General features: G+C 45.2%; 1 long non-coding RNA gene across 4 annotated transcripts in view; it reads right to left on the bottom strand.

Annotated features, from left to right (window-relative positions):
* LOC129519626 (uncharacterized) overlaps positions 1–12,990 on the bottom strand; it is a 99,092-nt gene that overhangs the window by 24,634 nt on the left and 61,468 nt on the right. For 3 of the 4 annotated variants that reach the window (XR_008666424.1, XR_008666423.1, XR_008666422.1), the window contains one exon: positions 2,973–3,056. The exons of the other annotated variant lie outside the window; for it this stretch is intronic. This is a non-coding gene — a long non-coding RNA (uncharacterized LOC129519626). Of the gene's footprint in view, positions 1–2,972; positions 3,057–12,990 lie in introns of those variants that run through there. 4 annotated transcript variants of the gene reach the window in all.

Genomic DNA, 12,990 nt, shown 5'->3' with positions numbered 1-12,990 from the left:
TGGCAGCAGGCTGGGCCCAGTCCCCAGGGCCCCCGCAGATCCGGGATCAGCCCCCCGTGCCCCGAGGCCCGGGGCTCCAGCTGCCTGTGCAGCCTCGGCACCTGCCCGGGGTTCAGGCCCTAGTGTGGCCGCCGGCCCCTCTGGACATCAAGGGCCTCACCCCGGGTTCGGGGCCCAAGGACTACGGGGAAGGGCCCGCGCCGGAGGCAGGGCGGTGCTGAGCAGGGCACAGGTGAGGCCTTGGGGTCCTGCAGGTGTCTGCAGGCGCCGCCCCAACGGCTCAGTCAGGAAGGGCCACCGTCCCACGGGGGCAGAGCAGGAGGGCGATCCTGAACCCGGCCTTAAAGGGTCTCCTGGCTAATGGGGGAACAGTCGGGGGAACCAGAAGCCGAGAAGATCATGTGAGAGCCAGTGGAGAGTGCAGGCGACAGGGGGCCAGGGACCCGTGCCCAAGGTGGCGTGGGTGTCCAGCGGGGCCCGGAGCTGCTGGTGACCCAGGTGGGTCAGGCACAGGGGAACCCACCTAGAAACGGGGGGTGGGGGTCAGACATGTTAGACCCACTGCCTCTGCCGGCTCCAGGGCCGGCTGAGGGGCAGCCAGGCGCAGGGGTCCGGGCCGGCGTAGGCCTGCTCCCACCCTCCCCCCTCTCCTGCCCTCCCCCCCAGTAAAATACATACGCAATAATAATAACAAAAAGAAAAGAAATAAAGCCAGGAGGCCAGCTGAGATCACAAGCGGGGTGATGGGACAGGAACAAGCAGTAGGCGGGGACCCCAGGGTGCCAAGGCCGGCTCTGTGAGCTGCCGACACCCCGGGGCCCGGCGGGGACCCAACACCCACCCGAGGCTGCGGGGCAGCAGGTGCAAGGCCCCGACCCCCGCTGCCGGCTTCAGTGGATGCGGAGGGGAGCCCGTGAAAGGCTTTTAACATCCCCCACGAGGACCGCATGGGCAGCTTTGAGACGGCTCGTTTGAAAGACATCGAACAGCTAAAAACAATGAAAAAATAAGTGTAAACGAGAGGAGGAGAGTGAGCCGGCACAGCTCCTGGAGCCCCGCGCCCACGACCGCGGCCGAGCCAGTGGGGCGGCTGCAGAGAAGGCCCGGGGGCCCCCACCCTGCGGCCGACCCACAACCGAAGGGAGGGCGCTTCCAAAGAGGCATTTATTTACTCTCCGGCTGGCTCCCCAGGGGAAGATCCTCCTGCTGGTGCCACCTAAAGTCCCACGACCTGGTCCACCGTGGCAGGCGCTTCCTGGGCCTGTGGCCCGGACCTCCCGGCCCGCCACCCGCTTGGTGATGATCAGAGCTCTCTTAGAGAATCCGGATTCCTAGGCTGAGCCCGGGCCTCGTGATTCAGAGTCTCAGAGATCTAGGAATCCTTTTTTTTATACATTTATACATAAGTTTCCTACAAGATTCTTACGTGCCTGGTCAGTGTCCGTGGGTGAACTCGTATATTAAAACCACTGTCGTAGAGACTTAAATCCCATGGGTCTTTTTCCCGGGTCCTTAGGTTAGGCTAGAAATCCCTCCCTGCATGGTGCACCGATGCTTTGGACATAAATAGTCTTCTTGGACATAAATGCAGACTTACTACTACACGGTTCAGGCCACGGGCCGCTGGTGGCCACTGAGTACTTGAACCGTGGCTCGTCCCAATCAGCGCGCGCCGTCAGTGTGAAACCAACACTGACCTCCAACACTTGGGCGGAAAAAAAGGAGTGTGAACTATCTTTTTAATGACTCCGTATCTATTATCTGCTGAAATAATATTTTAGGGATATTGGAAATATATTACTGAAGTTCATTTCTCTGGTCTCTTTTGACTCTTTTCAGAGTACATCCTAAAACACTGAAATTACATATTTTAATTACCAGTCACCGTGTTTAGCAACCGGGCAGCACTATCATGTGTCCTTATGGATCGTCTCATTGTTCATCACACTGTAGTCCGAATTCCCAGGGCCCATTGCTCATAACCCTGTAAGATGCCTCGGAAGGGGCTCCACTCCCCCTTTCACGCATCAGTCTCCACCAGGGGGCTGTGAGCGCCTGGGGACCCCAGCTGCGCCCTCATCACTCTCCTCCGGATCCAGCACGGTGCGTGGCACCTGACCGAGGTTCACGAACAGCTGATGTCCTCACCTTCCTTGCCCAGAGCCACACAGCTTGTTGACTGCAGAACGGACCCTCGAGCCCAGGTCACTTGGCTTTGGCTCGCATGATCCTGGCTCTAGTGCCATCTCTGACGTCTCGCTGTCTTACACCCTCTCTCAAAAGATTAGCACAAGAAGCAAATTGAACTAAAACTCAAATCAGTCCAATTTACTACTCATTAGCAGTTTTTTATGAAGACTGGTTATAGGAGAGATTGAAACTCAAAGCTAATGTGACACTTTGAATTATCTCAAGTTGTCACTTTTCCATGCTGTGCTTCACTCTCATTAGGAAAAGTAATCAAGAGCTGGGCGTATTATTGTACGGTGGCCCTCCCTGGTATGAAAGCTTAGCACTTGGAGGTATCTCATGCTCATGCTGATGCTACACTTTCTTACTGGCACAAAATGTTCTCTGTTCATTTTTCCTTGATTAATGTTCTGGGGAGTTTCCGCTTTTTTGGACAACTTCTTCAGCCTGCCAATGAGATACACATATTAATTTCCTCCAGAGGCACTTGCTTCATGACTTGAAGGCTACATTTAGAGTCCTTACAAGGGAGACATCCTGCCATGCCTTTACTCTCCTCTGCTAACGTCAGGCAAGACCTAGGTCATGCAGGATCTCCAAGCGGGGAAAAAATTATAGACAATATAAACGATTTGACTTTAAGATGTATTTAAAAATTTACAAGCCCATGTAAGCTATGGTGAGGTACCTGAATAAAGATCCAGAATAGTGAGTAGAGAAGAAATATTTCTTTATTTTATTTTTTAATCAGTGCCTGGGAAGGTTCGTTATAGTGTCCGACCACCAACTCTTTTTGTTCAGATCCTGAAACCAGCTGTTTGTGTTCTTTATCGTCGAATCCTCAATTTCTGCTTAATTTCGTATCCCTTGCAAAGAGAAAAATGTAGCAGTGCCGTTATTACTCACAATGCGATGGCTCTTTGAAACCTGTTGTATGGAAACATGATAGATCTTCTTGCCTCTGAGGTTCTTTAATACCATTTGTTTAATGCTGGTTGCATCATTATTTATATAATAGCACAATCATTCATTGTGCCACCCGTGAATATTGGCTTCCGATGGCTGTTTCAAAGGTTGTTGCCATGTCTCATTGATAATAGCCCCAAAGGCAGATCTTATCCAGGGTATTGAGGAAAATGTGACTAATCATTCATTTTCTGATTGCTGAATTTATCATTTAAAATTCTGTAACCTAAATGTAGGGAAACACCTTACATTCCCATCCATATCTTCTCTTGAACTCTGTCGTAGTCTACTTGGGCTACTAAAATAGCATACAACAGACCAGCTGGTCCATAAACACCAGAAATTTATTTTATCAGGGTAAATAAAGACTCCTGCACATCCACTTGAATCTGGCGCTGAAAGCCGGTTTGGGGATTTGGAATGTTTTCTCTCCCCAAAAGTGACCTTAGGCTCTCAAGAAAATTTGCACATTCCTATCCGAGTGACCTCCAGAGTTCTGAAAGGGAGGCTGTTCTTGTCAAATAAAAAAAAAATGCATCCTACTTTACATTATATTATCTTCTAACTCCTTACATTCAGCCTAATGAAAGTATGTAGTGTTAGGCAAGCATTAATAACGCAAAACTGCAAGGTTATCAAAGTTTGTATCAACTTTTTCTCTTCTAGGCAATACGGTAATAGCAGTAAGAGCATGAATTTTAGCCCTTTTAGAACAGAATTCAAATCCGACCTTCATGATGTTTAAATTCTGAAACATTAGCAAGTTATTTCACCTCTCTGAACTATGATTTTTTTCCTGCAAAATAGGGTCAACAACAATTGTAAAGATTCAATAGCATAATGCGTGTAAAGTCCTTGGCTAATAAAAGGCCAGCAGTACACATTAGTGAACCCTCCTACTCTCCTCTGTCGGTGGCTCCTGGCTCCTAAGACCCAAGCAAGTGTGCTCCCAATTACCCAGGACCCATTACTGCAGTTTGTTGGCTCCAGACAAGCCCATGCTCACATTTCCAACCTCATACTCCCCCTTCTAGAGGAGTTTACTGCATTTGATTCTCTTGGGAATTCTCTGTTCATGACAATGGCAGGAATAAAGGGTTCCTACAAAGGTTAGCCAGGTCCTAACCCACGATGGAAGTCAGGTCTGGCTTAACGGCTGATGGGTGGGAAAGTGGGCTTCTAAAACAGGCACCACGCTACATCCGTCCCCGCCTGCTTCCCGTAATATCTTTAGATCATAGTCTGAAGCGTGAAATACTATTTTACCTCTAACATATTGTCAAGCTTTTTCTGAAAGTTTAGAGGGCAAAACCCTCCTTATCCCATGGAAGATCCTATCCTTTAAAACGTAGGCATTTCTCCACCAGTATTGGCTACGTTTTGTTACAAATGATCACTGCAGGTACATAATGCAGTATTTTGACCAAAACTCAGGCTTTGAGCTTACAACTTCGTTCAATTACAGAATCTGGAGATAAATGAACATTTTGTACTGGTAAAGATAAATCAGTAAGACAAGAGATGCAACGATCGCAAATGGAAATAATGTCAAAAAGAGAGTGCTAAGGTTTTGCAATGTAATCGCTTCCTCTTAATGAGTAAAGTTTTAACACATTAATTTGCTTGTCAGTGGTCAAACACCTGTGTGCATGTGGATATGTGTGGGTATGTGTGCACATACGACCTTCACTTGAAAGCAACTTTTACTCCATATAAGAGTTCAAAAACAAAATTAATCATTTTAGGGGATGATGAAACAAAGAATTTGGGATTGCTTTCCAAAGACAACAACTCTCCTTAATACCTCACATTTCTCATTTTATAACGCGGACTCATTCATTAGTTCAGCAAATGCTGTACACTTATTATGCATCAGAAACTTTTTTTTAATTTTTATTTATTTATGATAGTCACACAGAGAGAGAGAGAGAGAGAGAGGCAGAGACACAGGCAGAGGGAGAAGCAGGCTCCATGCACCGGGAGCCCGACGTGGGACTCGATCCCGGGTCTCCAGGATCGCGCCCTGGGCCAAAGGCGGGCGCCAAACTGCTGCGCCACCCAGGGATCCCTATGCATCAGAAACTTAAACAGCCCTTGTGGAATTTACGGGCTATGGGGAGGGGTAGGCGAAAAAAGTTTTCTAATAAAATGTCAAGGAGAAATCAGTTCTGTGAAGCAAACTAAAGCAGGGTAAGAGGACAAAGAGATGGGGAAATGTCTACTTGAGATAGGATAGTAAGGGAAGATCTTCCTGAGGAGGGGGCACTGAGCAGACTTGAAAAACAGCACAGGAGTTCAAGTGGTTGTTTGGAGGAAGCCATAAAAGGACAGGAACAGGAGCATGGGGTCGGAGGAACATGCAGGAACTGGCACTGCTGGAGCAGACTCGCCAAGGCAGAGAGTAGGTCAAAGAAGTAGCCAGGACCTGCTGCCTGTGAACAGTGGCTCTCAACAGAGGGTATAAAGAAGGACTCTGCCCCCCACTCAGGACATTTGGCAGTGTGGGGAGACATTTTTGTTTATTAAAACTTACAGGAAAAAATAAATAAAAAAAAAAAACTTACAGGAAGTGCTATTAGCACCTAGAGGCCAGGGACACTGCTGAATCCCCTACCATGGACAGGGCAGCAGCCCTACAACAAATCACCCCGGATGTCAATAGGGCAGAGACTGAGAAACCCTGATACGGGACAATGATTCTCAGTCCTGCATGCACAGTAGAACCATCTGGAGAGTTTTCAAAACTGCTATGCTCATGGCCTTACCCAGAAACCCTAGTCAGCTTTGGGGCCTAAGGTATCAGTAATTTTTCAAAAGCAGGAAAAGATTTAGAACTGATGTTTGACTTGGTAAGTACTCCCCATACTCACAGTCAGTGAAGTGTCTAAACGCTTTTGCCTTCCAGACTGCAAGTTGCATAAGGCCTAGGACCCTGAGGACCTTGTTCTCAGCAGTATCTCAGTCTGGCATAGTCACTGACACAGAGGAAGAACTATAAAAAAAGGAGTGGGGGGAGGAGGAGGAGGGGGAGGGGGAGGAGGAGAGAAAGAAAGAAAAAGAAAGAAAGACTGAAATGTGAACTCAAAACATCACAAACAATAGTTTTATGATCCTTATTACCAGCCTTGTGAGTAACTTCAATCAGATGGCCAACAGGGGAGTTATTTAGAATTTCTTACTTATTGCCTTCATGGTTCCCCTAGTTGGTATAAAGGATATGATACTTAGGTATTTGTTAAATCTATTGATGCTGGGAACCAAGCGGTATCTCTAAAGCAAGATTTCAAGTAAAGCTTCAGGAAGCACGAGAGGGTACAAAAAGTCACTTTGCCTACGAACTCACAAGAAAAAGAGGAAAAGGAAGACCCCCAAGGGAGAACATCTGCGAGATTTCTGCTCATGCCCTTTGCCCATTTCGTGATTGGATTGTTTGTTTCTTTGCTGAGTTTAATAAGTTCTTTATAGATCTTGGAAACTAGCCCTTTATCTGATACGTCATTTGCAAATATCTTCTCCCATTCCGTAGGTTGTCTTTTAGTTTTATTGACTGTTTATTTTCCTGTGCAGGAGCTTCTTATCTTGATGAAGTCCCAATATTTCATTTTTGCTTTTGTTTCTCTTGCCTTCATGGATGTATCTTGCAAGAAGTTACTGTGGCCAAGTTCAAAAAGGGTGTTGCCTGTGTTGTCCTCTAGGATTTTGATGGAATCTTGTCTCACATTTAGATCTTTCATCCATTTGAGTTTATCTTTGTGTCTGGTGCAAGAGAGTGGTCCAGTTTCATTCTTCTGCATGTGGATGTCCAATTTTCCCAGCACCATTTACTGAAGAGACTGTCTTTTTTCCAGTGGATAGTCTTTCCTGCTTTGTCGAATATTAGTTGACCATAAAGTTGTTCCTCAAAGAGTTAAAAATAGAGCTGCCCTACGACCCAGCAATTGCACTGCTGGGGATTTACCCCAAAGATACAGATGCAATGAAATGCCGGGACACCTGCACCCCAATGTTTCTAGCAGCAATGTCCACAATAGCCAAGCTGTGGAAGGAGCCTCGGTGTCCGTCGAAAGATGATGGATAAAGAAGATGTGGTTTATGTATACAATAGAATATTCCTCAGCCATTAGAAATGACAAATACCCACCATTTGCTTCGACGTGGGTGGAACTGGAGGGTATTATGCTGAGTGAAATAACTCAATTGGAGAAGGACAAACATTATATGGTCTCATTCATTTGGGGAATATAAAAAAATAGTGAAAGGGAACAAAGGGAAAGGAGAAAAAATGAGTGGGAAATATCAGAAAGGGAGACAGAACATGAGAGACTCCTAACTCTGGGAAACGAACTAGGGGTGGTGGAAGGGGAGGTGGGCGGGGGGTGGGGGTGACTGGGTGATGGGCACTGAGGGGGGCACTTGACGGGATGAGCAGTAGGTGTTATGCTATATGTTGGCAAATTGAACACCAATAAAAAAATAAATTTATTTTCAGGTTGTAGGTGTCCTTCTGTCTAAAATGAGTCTCTTGTAGACAGCAAATAGATGGGTCCTGTCTACAAGAGACTCATTTTAGACAGAAGGACACCTACAACCTGAAAATAAAAGGTTGGAGAACCATTTACCATTCAAATGGTTCTCAAAATATACCCTAAAAACTACAGAACACTTCTGAAAGAAATTGAGGAAGACACAAAGAGATGGAAAAATATTCCATGCTCATGGATTGGCAGAATTAATATTGTGAAAATGTCAATGTTACCCAGGGCAATTTACACGTATAATGCAATCCCTATCAAAATACCATGGACTTTCTTCAGAGACTTAGAACAAATTATTTTAAGATTTGTGTGGAATCAGAAAAGACCCCAAACAGCCAGGGGAATTTTAAAAAAAGAAAACCATATCTGGGGGCATCACAATGCCAGATTTCAGGTTGTACTACAAAGCTGTGTTCATCAAGACAGTGTGGTACTGGCACAAAAACAGACACATAGATCAATGGAACAGAACAGAGAACCCAGAAGTGGACCCTGAACTTTATGCTCAACTAATATACGATAAAGGAGGAAAGACTATCCATTGGAAGAAAGACAGTCTCTTCGATAAATGGTGCTGGGAAAATTGGACATCCACATGCAGAAGAATGAAACTGGACCACTCTTGCACCATACACAAAGATAAACTCAAAATAGATGAAAGATCTAAATGTGAGACAAGATTCCATCAAAATCCCAGAGGAGAACTCAGGCAACACCCTTTTTGAACTTGGCCACAGTAACTGGAGAAGGACAAACAGTGTATGTTCTCATTCATTTGGGGAATATGAATAATAGCGAAAGGGAATATAAGGGAAGGGAGAAGAAATGTGTGAGAAATATCAGAAAGGGAGACAGAACATAAAGACTTCTAACTCTGGGAAATGAACTAGGGGTGGTGGAGGGGGAGGAGGGTGGGGGGTGGGGGTGAATGGGTGATGGGCACTGAGGGGTACACTTGACGGGATGAGCACTGGGTGTTATTCTGTATGTTGGTAAATTGAACACCAATAAAAATTAATAAAAAAAAATAAAAAAAATAAATTTATATTAAAAAAAAGAACATCTGCTAATTAGCCAGCCCTCTTCCTCTGTCTCCTTCTTGTAAGTTTTTAGCATCATTTGACCTTCCATATAGAGCCAAAGTAATCGATTGAAAATAGCACCACCCTGTAAAAAAAAAAAGCTCTGATGACTTCCCATGGATTTACAATAAAATCCAAGCTCCTTAACACGCCTTACAAAGCCTTAGATGACGTGGCCTCTGCCTACCTCTCTCATATCAGCGCCTTCCATTCTTCCTGTCACCCAGAACTCTTCTTCAGCTATCCTGGCTGCCACAGGTCCTCTAGTCTAACAGCACATATTCCTTCTAGCCCTTAGGGACTTGGCCCTGCCAGGAGTCTTGTCCTTCTAAACTATACACTGCTCATGGCTGTTTGTTATTCAGCTAGCATTTAAATATTGTCTCTTTGACGAAGCCTCCAGGATCATCTAAAGTAGCTCCAATCACACCCTATCACACCATGCCATTTTAACACTGCGCATAACACTTAACCTGATATTTTTTGTCTTTCCCTGCGAACGTTTTTTTTTTTTTGTCTGTCTTCCCACCCCCAACAGAATATACACTTCAGGAAAGTCTGAGCTTGGTCTGCCTTGTTCATCACCGTTTCGTCTGTGCCTAAAGAGATTCTTGTCCCACGGTAGGCACTCAGTTACATTTATTACATGCATGAATCAAGACTGGTCCCTGAATCTAGAATTCTGAACCTGGTTTCCAAAGTCATTTCCCAAGCAACATAGAGAATAGCCTATAAAAACTAAAGTGTTTACTATCAGATTATGGAGCAGGAAGGCAATTATTGGAACTTCAGGAAAATCACAGATATCTATTATTTCTGAAAAGACAAAGCCAAGGGTATCTGGGTGGCTCAGTTAGTTAAGCGTCTGCCATAGGCTCAGGTCATGATCCCAGGGTCCTGGGATGGAGCTCTGCATCCAGCCCCCTCCTCAGCGGAGAGGCTGCTTCTCCCTCCCCTCCATGCTCATGCTCTCTCTATCTCAGTTGTTATCTCTTTCTCAAATAAATAAAATAAATATAAATAATTTTTAAAAAAAGACAAGGCCAGAGACATGCTAATCAAGCAACAATTTTTTCCTTCAATATGAGCTTAAACTACATTGCATCAAAGTAAATTTAATGTTTTTTGGAGGGCTCGCCAATAGCCGGAAGCTCTCAGGAGTGACAAAGCTGAGCTAGAACTGGAGAACTCAGGGACATCCTCACTCTCAGCCCCTCCTGGGCTCCAGCAAGAAAGTGTCCTCAATCATTTCAGAAGGAAGAGTCATCATGGCTTTTGATGATGCCAAAGAGATCCACACTCCTAGAGGCACAGGAGACACGTGCAAGACAGGAAAGGCAAAAGGCCATCGTGAGGATGGCACACAATAAGAAGCTTTAACTGAGGTCATATTTCATTAAGTTTGAAATTTTATTTGCAGGCACTCCTAAACAGACCAATTATTATTTAGCTTTTTAATCTACCTCCTAATATAGGCGTCTCTTCATTCCCAATATATCTCAAGAAAAAATTTTTTAAAAAGTCCCCAAATTACTATTCAGGGTTTTAAATGAAAAGATTAAAATACCATAAATGTGCAAGCTGGAGAGAGTACTATGCCAGTTTTTGCATGGAATTTATTTGCAAAAGTAAATGTCAACTTTAAGATCCCAAAATGGAATATAAGACGATACTACTGTATTTAATTCATAATCACATTCAAAAATGCTACAGCGAGACACATTACCAAATTGCAAATGATTTTGGGTTCTGTACATATAGATGGATCTTGCCTAAGGTGTTTAAGTGCTAAGAGTCAATAGGTTAAAACAAATATACTCTACATGACATTAATTCAAGTTAAAAGTTTTAAAACGGAAAGTGCTCTTCCACTAAATGGTAATGTTGTTCCCTAACAAACTGCCAAATCATGCCCTTGTCAGGAGAAATAAGCAGAATAACAAAAGACGTGCCCCCAAGTGCCTGAGAGGCAGAGCGTGGCATATTAACTAAATCGCGTCTTCCAGAGTACATGGTTCCCCGCACCCACCCCCAGGCAGCAGGTAGGAGCAGCGCGGCACTATCCTGCACCCACAGAGCTCAGCACGGCGGCATGCCACCACGGGAGGGCCCTGCGCCCCCCACACGAGCACAGGAGCTAAAGGTCATGCACCTCTGTTCCTCTGAAGGTATCAGAGATGCCTTTTAAATTCTACAAATACAACCGGATCTAAGTCTTTGCACTCCTAAGAGTGAGAATCGATGAGATGGAGAAACAATGCAGTGCCCAGGTTTCTCATCCACTGTGATTCAGTCAAGTAAGAGCATCGTCCTGACAGCAAATGTTCCTAGAGTACATTCCTCTCATTGCCATCATGGGCTGTGCCCATTACTTGGTTTTCTTTCTGATTTAAGCTACACACATGCACCTTCCTCAAAGACCCAACACTTCCTCTCCAGCAAGGCAGGACCTCTCCCCCACCGTGCCCCCAAAGAAGGCTTGTCAAATGGATAAAAATTATATCAAAATTGTTGCTTGATTTATGACCAGTGGGTTTCCAAGGAAATCCCCAAGATTGTGGAGAGTTTCTCTATGAAGGAAAGAAAGGTGTTAGTCAATGTTCATACTCAAGGAGGAAGCCCAGTTGGGAGGAACATTCCAGTTTCCATGTCTAGAAATGGCAGAGGCTTTCGAATGACTCTTCTCTGACAGGCCTACAGGCAGATGTTTGTGACTTTGTTTTCCTGATGGCTGAGATCAGCATAACCAGGACCTTCCCCTGAGCACCAGGCATATTGGCACAGACATGAGACCTTTAGTGGGACATGGAGGAAGGCAAGATTGGGTGGAGCAGAAATATTTATACTGAATCAGAACACCCGAATTCTGGTTCTGCTATAAATCAGTTCTCTTCCATGGCCTCAGTTATGTAATGTCTCTAAGCCCTATTTACATCCTCTGTCAAGCTAAGATGATAATGCCTGCCTTACAAAGGTGTTGTATTGTTATTTTTTTCACTCAACAGTTAATGTCTGTGTTCTAAGTGCTGAAAATGAAAAAAGCAAAAATATAGGAACCTAGATATATTGGTAAGCTGTAATCATAGTAATGAGAATAAACATGGAAACAGATACTTAAAATAGGTAGTAAGATAGTATGTCACCCTGACAGATTCTGACAACTGGGAGCAGATGGGCATGATCCCTCATGACATTGCAAAAACATCACCACCACCAGGACTACTCAACCAGAACTTGAAGAGAAGGGAGAAGGGCTCCGATGGCAGAAATTCTGAATTGGCTGAGATTAAATCTGAAGTTTCAAGGTTTACTCAGAATTCAATTAGATAGGGACACCTGGGTGGATCAGCGGCTGAGCGCCTGCCTTTGGCTCAGGTCGTGATGCCAAAAGCCCAAGATCAAGCCCCTCGTCCGGCTCCCTGCATGGAGCCTGCTTCTCCCTCTGCCTGTATTTCTGCCTCTCTCTGTGTGTCCCTCATGAATAAATACAAATCTTAAAAAAAAGAGAGAATTAAATTAGATAAATGTTTTTTGTAATCAAACCAAACAGACTTGAAAGGGAGATTAAGTGATGTCTTAGGCCAAGATCCCCAGAAGTCCATCCTGAGGCAAGGAGTCCTGCATAAGTGAATGATTGGGGAAGCGTTCCTGGGAGAAACCAATAAGGCAGAAGGGCAAGCAATGCATGGAAGAGAAAAGCTCGGGTAAGAGTTCAGGCAACGTCCCATAGAAGAGGCTTTAGCCCACGTCTCAGGGTGGAGAGTGCTCCTGTCTCTTCAGTCTTTGGCTAAGAGCCCCCTCGAGAGTTCTAATTCCCACGCACCTCCAGCTGTCCGGGCTTCTGGGAGAAGCAGCCCCATAGTCTGAGGGCAGTCCTCCAAAGAAGAATTTCAGGCCGAGGGAAGTGAAGACACGACGACATCAGGGGAAGAATACACATGAGTCATAAAAGGGATACGGGAGACTCTGGGAGCGACACTGATGGCATCCGACAGAGGGCCCAATCGAAGTGCCAGGTTCACTCCTCACACCCGACAATGTGGTCTGAAGTATTCCGGGAGCTATGACTACAATACAGACATGACTACAAGAGAGGTACGAATACGGAATGACCATGGCGGCCCCAAGGAGATCGTGACCAATGCGGCCTGAGAAGAATGGGAAGATTTTTAACAGACTGTATGGTCTCTCTTTTGAGGGACATGGGGCTTATAGGA

This window comes from Nyctereutes procyonoides, unplaced genomic scaffold (genome assembly GCF_905146905.1).
Source record: "Nyctereutes procyonoides isolate TBG_1078 unplaced genomic scaffold, NYPRO_anot_genome, whole genome shotgun sequence".
In the NCBI taxonomy this organism is placed as follows: domain Eukaryota; kingdom Metazoa; phylum Chordata; class Mammalia; order Carnivora; family Canidae; genus Nyctereutes; species Nyctereutes procyonoides.
The sequence above is the reverse complement of the archived record's forward strand: the minus strand, read 5'-3'. Positions and strand labels throughout refer to the sequence as shown.